This window comes from Octopus bimaculoides, chromosome 3, assembly GCF_046866305.1.
Source record: "Octopus bimaculoides isolate indiv1 chromosome 3, ASM4686630v1, whole genome shotgun sequence".
Lineage (NCBI taxonomy): Eukaryota > Metazoa > Mollusca > Cephalopoda > Octopoda > Octopodidae > Octopus > Octopus bimaculoides.
This window is the reverse complement of record NC_142930.1, coordinates 1,010,867-1,017,047: the sequence shown is the minus strand read 5'-3', so window position 1 is coordinate 1,017,047 and position 6,181 is coordinate 1,010,867.

Here is a 6,181-nt window from a genome sequence, read left to right as displayed (position 1 = left end):
AAACCCATAATCTAGTGACCATGAGTACAACACCCTAGCCACTGGACCATGCACCTTCATATATCTGTATGTATGTATGTATGTGTGTGTGTGTGTGTTTGTGTCTCCTTCCCTTGACATTACATAATAATTGTAAACGAGTGTCACCATCATACAAGTGGTGTCATTCATTTCCAATCCTCTGTGAAAAACATGTCTAACCATCAAAAGATATGATCTTACTCGGAAACAGTTGAGGGTTGGCAATAGAAGGGCATCTGGTCAGAGGGAATCTAGCCAGGCTAGTGGTGAGTTAAAATGCACACTTGAAAGAGCCTTAGATTTAAAAAACAAAAAAACTGTGTATAATATTTATAATGTGCAAATGGCACTAACTGTAATATTTAGTCTCAGAGAGAGACTTGCATTCTGGTGCCATGAGTAAAACACACTTTGTAGAGCATTCGTAGCTGGGAAGGACAAGAAGACATTAGAAACTTTATCAAACCAGATATTGCAGCCTGACCTATGACCTGGTTGTTGGACTCATAGGATCCTATCAAACTGTCCCATCCACCATTGAATATTCAATGGTGGTGGTGCTGCTGCTGCTGCTGGTGAGGTTGATGATGATGATGATGATGAAAGAATGTCCTTCATGCAAAATAATGTTTCCTCTGACTGTTTTGAAATTGTCTATTGGAATCCAAATGTTCTAAGGGCCATTTTTTAAGATTTACAGTGAGAATTGAAACAGAGATAATGAAAGGGTTTAATCGTTAATTCCATTGTTTTTAATTGCTCACTGCCCTCAAGTGTGCCATAATAGTAAGGAATAATTATTATTTCTTATTTGGCACAGAGCCAGTCATTTTGAGGGGAGGGGCAAGTCAATTACATCAACCCCAGTGCTCAACTGGCACTTTTTTTTTTATCAACTTCTCCTGAAAGATGAAAAGTAAAGTTGACCTCACTGGAATTGGAACCACAATGAGCCAAAAGAAACAGCACTAAAGCATTTTTCCCAGCAACATAACGCTTCTGCCAGCTTGCCTCGTTAGGCATAAGACCAGCAATTTTAAGGGGGGAAGGGGTGTCAGTTCATTATTTTGACAACCCAGTAATTGACTAGTACTTTGTTTTATTGACCCTGGAGGGAGGAAAAGTAAAACTGGCTTTGGTAGGATTTGAACTCAGAACATAAAGATCTGGAATAAATACCATAAGACATTTGTTTCCAATGCTCAGCCTGTTCTGCCACCTGAAGTCTTTTCTTCGATCAGTGACCTTGTTTACAGGTCATTGACCTCATATTAATATCAATAATGTAATGTTATCCATCAGTTTACTGGTGACTCTGATCTCAGGTGATATCGATCACATTACTCACTATTTAACCTGCAGTTCTGACTCGTTCTACTCCACTATTATCAAAGAAACAACTAAAAGTGTGATTTTTTTAATCTTATGTTTTTATTGAAAGTTTCTATTTTATTTTTGTCCACTTTGATATTTGACGAGAATAAACATGTTGAATAAAACTGTTCTGTAATTTATAAACTCAACTGGCCATACCCTTGACATCTAAAAATGCAGGTTATACATCTAAACAACATGGGACACATACACACACACACACACACACACACACACACACACACATATATATATATATATATATATATATATAGTATATATATTATATATATTTTATATATATATATATATATATATATATATATATATATATATATATATACACACATACATACATATATATATATATATATTGTTGCTATTATGCAAAACACTCGTAAGTCCAAAACGTTGCTTTTTCAGAAAACAAAAATAGTTTCACCATTCCATAGCAAAACCGTTGTACTACACTTTGACAATTTTTGATATCTTGGCATCTGAAGCAGCTGGAGATACGATAGTTTGACCAAAAGAACCAGTTATTGCAAGCAAAAATAAATATTGAGAAAAAGCACATTTGGATATACGACAGTTTAACATAGTAACAATATATATATATATATATCATCATCGTTTAACATCCGCTTTCCATGCTAGCATGGGTTGGACAATTTGACTGAGGACTGGTGAAACCAGATGGCTACACCAGGCTCCAATCTGATTTGGCAGAGTTTCTACAGCTGGATGCCCTTCCTAATGCCAACCACTCCGAGAGCATAGTGGGTGCTTTTACGTGTCACCCGCATGAAGGCCAGTCAGGCGGTACTGGCAACGGCCATGCTCAAAATGGTGTATTTTATGTGCCACCCGCACAAGAGCCAGTCCAGGGGCACTGGCAACGATCTCGCTCGAAAATCCTTACACATGTCATGGGCACAAGTGCCAGAAAGGCGACGCTGGGCACAGGTGTCATCCCGATTTCGCTTTCGCTTGCCTCAATAAGTCTTCGCAAGCTAAGTTTTGTATCATATATATATATATATATATATATATATATATATATATATATATATATATATATATATATATATATATATCATCATCATCGTCGTCGTTTAACGTCTGCTTTCCATGCTAGCATGGGTTGGATGATTTGACTAAGGACTGGTGAAACCAGATGGCTACACCAGGCTTTAATCTGATTTGGCAGAGTTTCTACAGCTGGATGCCCTTCCTAACGCCAACCACTCAGAGAGTGTAGTGGGTGCTTTTACATGCCACCGGCACATATATATATATATATATATATATATATATATGCATACAGAAATATATATTTATATATATGTATGTTTGTATTATTGTTTTACTTGTTTCAGTCACCGGACAGCATCAGTAGCTATACAGGGGCACTGCTTTGAAGAGTTACATTAGCCCCAGAACTTTTATCAAACCCTATTTATTGAATTGCTAAGTTACAGAACATCTCTTCCTCTCTCTTTGTCCTGTTAAGCTTCTTCTTCTCTCAAACTCTCACCTCATACAAAGCTGACTTCCTCAACACTATTCCATCATTATTTACATTATTTACATTTGACGGATATTCGTCCTCATCTTGTTTGTTGTTAACACAATGTTTCAGCTGATAGACCCTCCAGCCTTCATCAGGTGTCTTGGGGAAATTTCCAACCTGGGTTCTCATTCCTAAGGTATTTTTCGAAGTTATTATTATTATTATTATTATTATTATTATTATTATTATTATTGTTAGTGTAAAGGTCATAGCTTGGAATTGAACTTGGAATCTTGGGGTTAGTAGCCCGCACTCTTAACCACTACGCCATAAAAAATTTATCTTTTAAATGGAGACCACCTCCCCTTGTGGGATGAAGTTAAAATAAAATAATAGACAGAGAACACCACTGAAAAATACGAAAACTAAAAGAAGCAGCACATATGCTAGGACACACCAACCACCTAAGCACAGTGAGTGCAGATGTGAGCAGCATATGGGAACCGGTATCAAGGAAGGATAGAAAAATATTAGATTTATAAGCCCTAAGATTCACTCCATAATTGCCCACGGGCAACATAGCTAAAACCAAAGTCTTAATAAGTAGGAAGGCAGACAAACCCTTCAGGTAGATGGCCCTGCTCGGTCTGTAGAAAAGGTGTAGGTAGAAACTCTATAAGATGTACCCAGTGTAAGATATGGACACATAAGAAGTGCAGCAATATCAAAGGAAGGCTAACTGGGAAGATAGTTCTTGTATGTGGCAGATGCTCAGGAGCAATAAACACTGAAAATGTGCAGAAAACAACTTCTGCCACATTCCAGGGAGAAAAACTAGACGTAGTTGATAACTTCCGTTATCTAGATGACCAAGTTAGTAGCGGGGGTGGATGCTCTGAAAGTGTAGCTGCTAGAATAAGAATAGCCTGAGCAAAGTTCAGAGAGCTCCTACCTCTGCTGGTGACAAAGGGCCTCTCACTCAGAGTAAAAGGCAGACTGTATGAAGTATGTGTACGAACAGCCATGCTACATGGCAGTGAAACATGGGCTGTGACTGCTTAGGACATGCATAAGCTCGCAAGGAATGAAGTCAGTATGCTCTGCTGGATGTGTAATGTCAGTGTGCATACACGACAGAGTGTAAGCACGTAAAAGGCACCCACTACACTCGCGGAGTGGTTGGCATTAGGAAGGGTATCCAGCTGTAGAAGCTTCGCCAGACCAGATTGAGTGTGGTGCAGCTTCTGGCTCACCAGTCCTTAGTCAAACCGTCCAACCCATGCCGGCATGGAAAGCGGATGTTAAATGATGATGATGATATATATATGTGTGTGTGTGTGTTTGTCTGCATTTGTCCTCCACCACCACTTGACAACTGGTGTTGGTGTGTTTACATCCCTGTAACTTGGTGGTTTGGCAAAAGAAACCAATAGAATAACCACCAGGCTCTAAAATAAGAAAAAGCAAGTCCTGGGGTTGATACATTCGACCAACACTTCTTTAAGGCAGTGCTCCAGCATGGCCGCAGTCTAATGACTGAAACAAGTAAAAAATAAAAGAGATACATATATATCTATGTACACGCACACACACAATATGTATACATACATTCAGCATAGTCACAGCCTTTGGGATGAAACACATAACAGAATAACACACACACACACACACACACACACATACATACATACTCGAAAGCGCTCACACACATGAGGAAATAAACTTCTTCCAAAAAGGTTAGTGACGTTCTGATTGTAACTTATTTTCTAAATCTCCTTTATACTTAAAAACTTCATCAGAAATATAGAAAAAGTCCAAAGGGAAGACAGAGAAAGAAAATCGCCAACGATGCACACGCGGTCGAGGGTCCCCCTCCAACCTTTAGCTCATGCAATTGAAAAAACCACATTACTTATACATATAGATAAGCAACTTTCTTTATTATAGTACAAATGTGACTAATTTGGAGAAACGTTACTTTCATTATTCACACATCATCACTCTCGTAATGCAACACTTTCTAATTTTGGTTGAAATTGAAAGTTTGAAACTACTTTCCCTTTCAAATAACTAAAGCTGGTTGTTGAAATAATGTAGAAAATATGGAAATGAAAATAAAGTTTCTTTGGTAACCAAAACATTATTGAATATTTTGATACCTCAGAGGTCAAAATTTTCAAATGTATAAGGAACATACGTGCACATACACACATACAAACTCTCTTTTATATATATATATATAGATATATCCACTAAATTACTGTCTATGTATTTTAATTAATTTTGAAAACATCAACGATTTGTGGGGTGGGGCACAGGGCTTTCTTAAAAACAACTTTTTTCAAGTCTTCTTGTTGTTGTCGTCATTGTTTGAACCATAAGCCAGCTGGGATTAAACTGACCAATGATGAAAAACAACCAAGACATGAACTTTCTGTTTTTTTATTTAAAACATTCAATATCTAGGATCACATTGTGTTCTTCCTTTCTTTCTTTCTTTTTCTTTTTTTTTTTTTAAGATTCAGGAGATATTTGACTGCACTTTCTAACAACCACATGAAGGCAATTTAGAACACAGCTTAACAAGAACGGTTTTTTTTTTATGATGGGCAGATTTGATTTTTACAAAAATTGACATTTATTAAAGTGTCCATTTTATTATTATTTTCATTATTATTTAAAAGACCCCAAGGAAATCTCAGGCAGGTTGTTTTATCACAAGGGTTAACAATGGGGTCAAAAATATCTGGACGTAAATAAATCCTGGGAAGGGAGGCTGTTCTACGGATCCTTTTCATTCATTATCTTTAAGCATCAGTCGTCTGTCCAGCTGCGACTTACAAACATGTCACCGTCATTTGTAATTTCTGTCTCTATGTCAACATAATATGAACTAAGAAATAAACCCCCCAATTCAGTCATTGTTCATATATTTTCCTATTGTTCTTTTTTATTATTATTATTTGTTTGTATGTGTGTGTGTATATCTTCATGTCTGAATTTGTCAAGGGGAGTGTGTGTGGAGTTGGGTATGGGGGGGGGGGGGGTCATTTTTGACAGATGAATTTGCCCGGGCACAAAAATGGGGTACGATATTCATAGGGTACCCTCTTCCCTACTTCCTCACATTCAAGTCAGTTATTCAGTGTTGTTTCGATGAATGTCTAACAGCTGTTAAAGATAGAGGGGTGGGTGCTGGCGGCGGCGATGGCAATAAAAGGTGATGGCAGTGGTGGAGGAGAAGAGCCCAGACAGAAGAAGGCAGTTTATGAA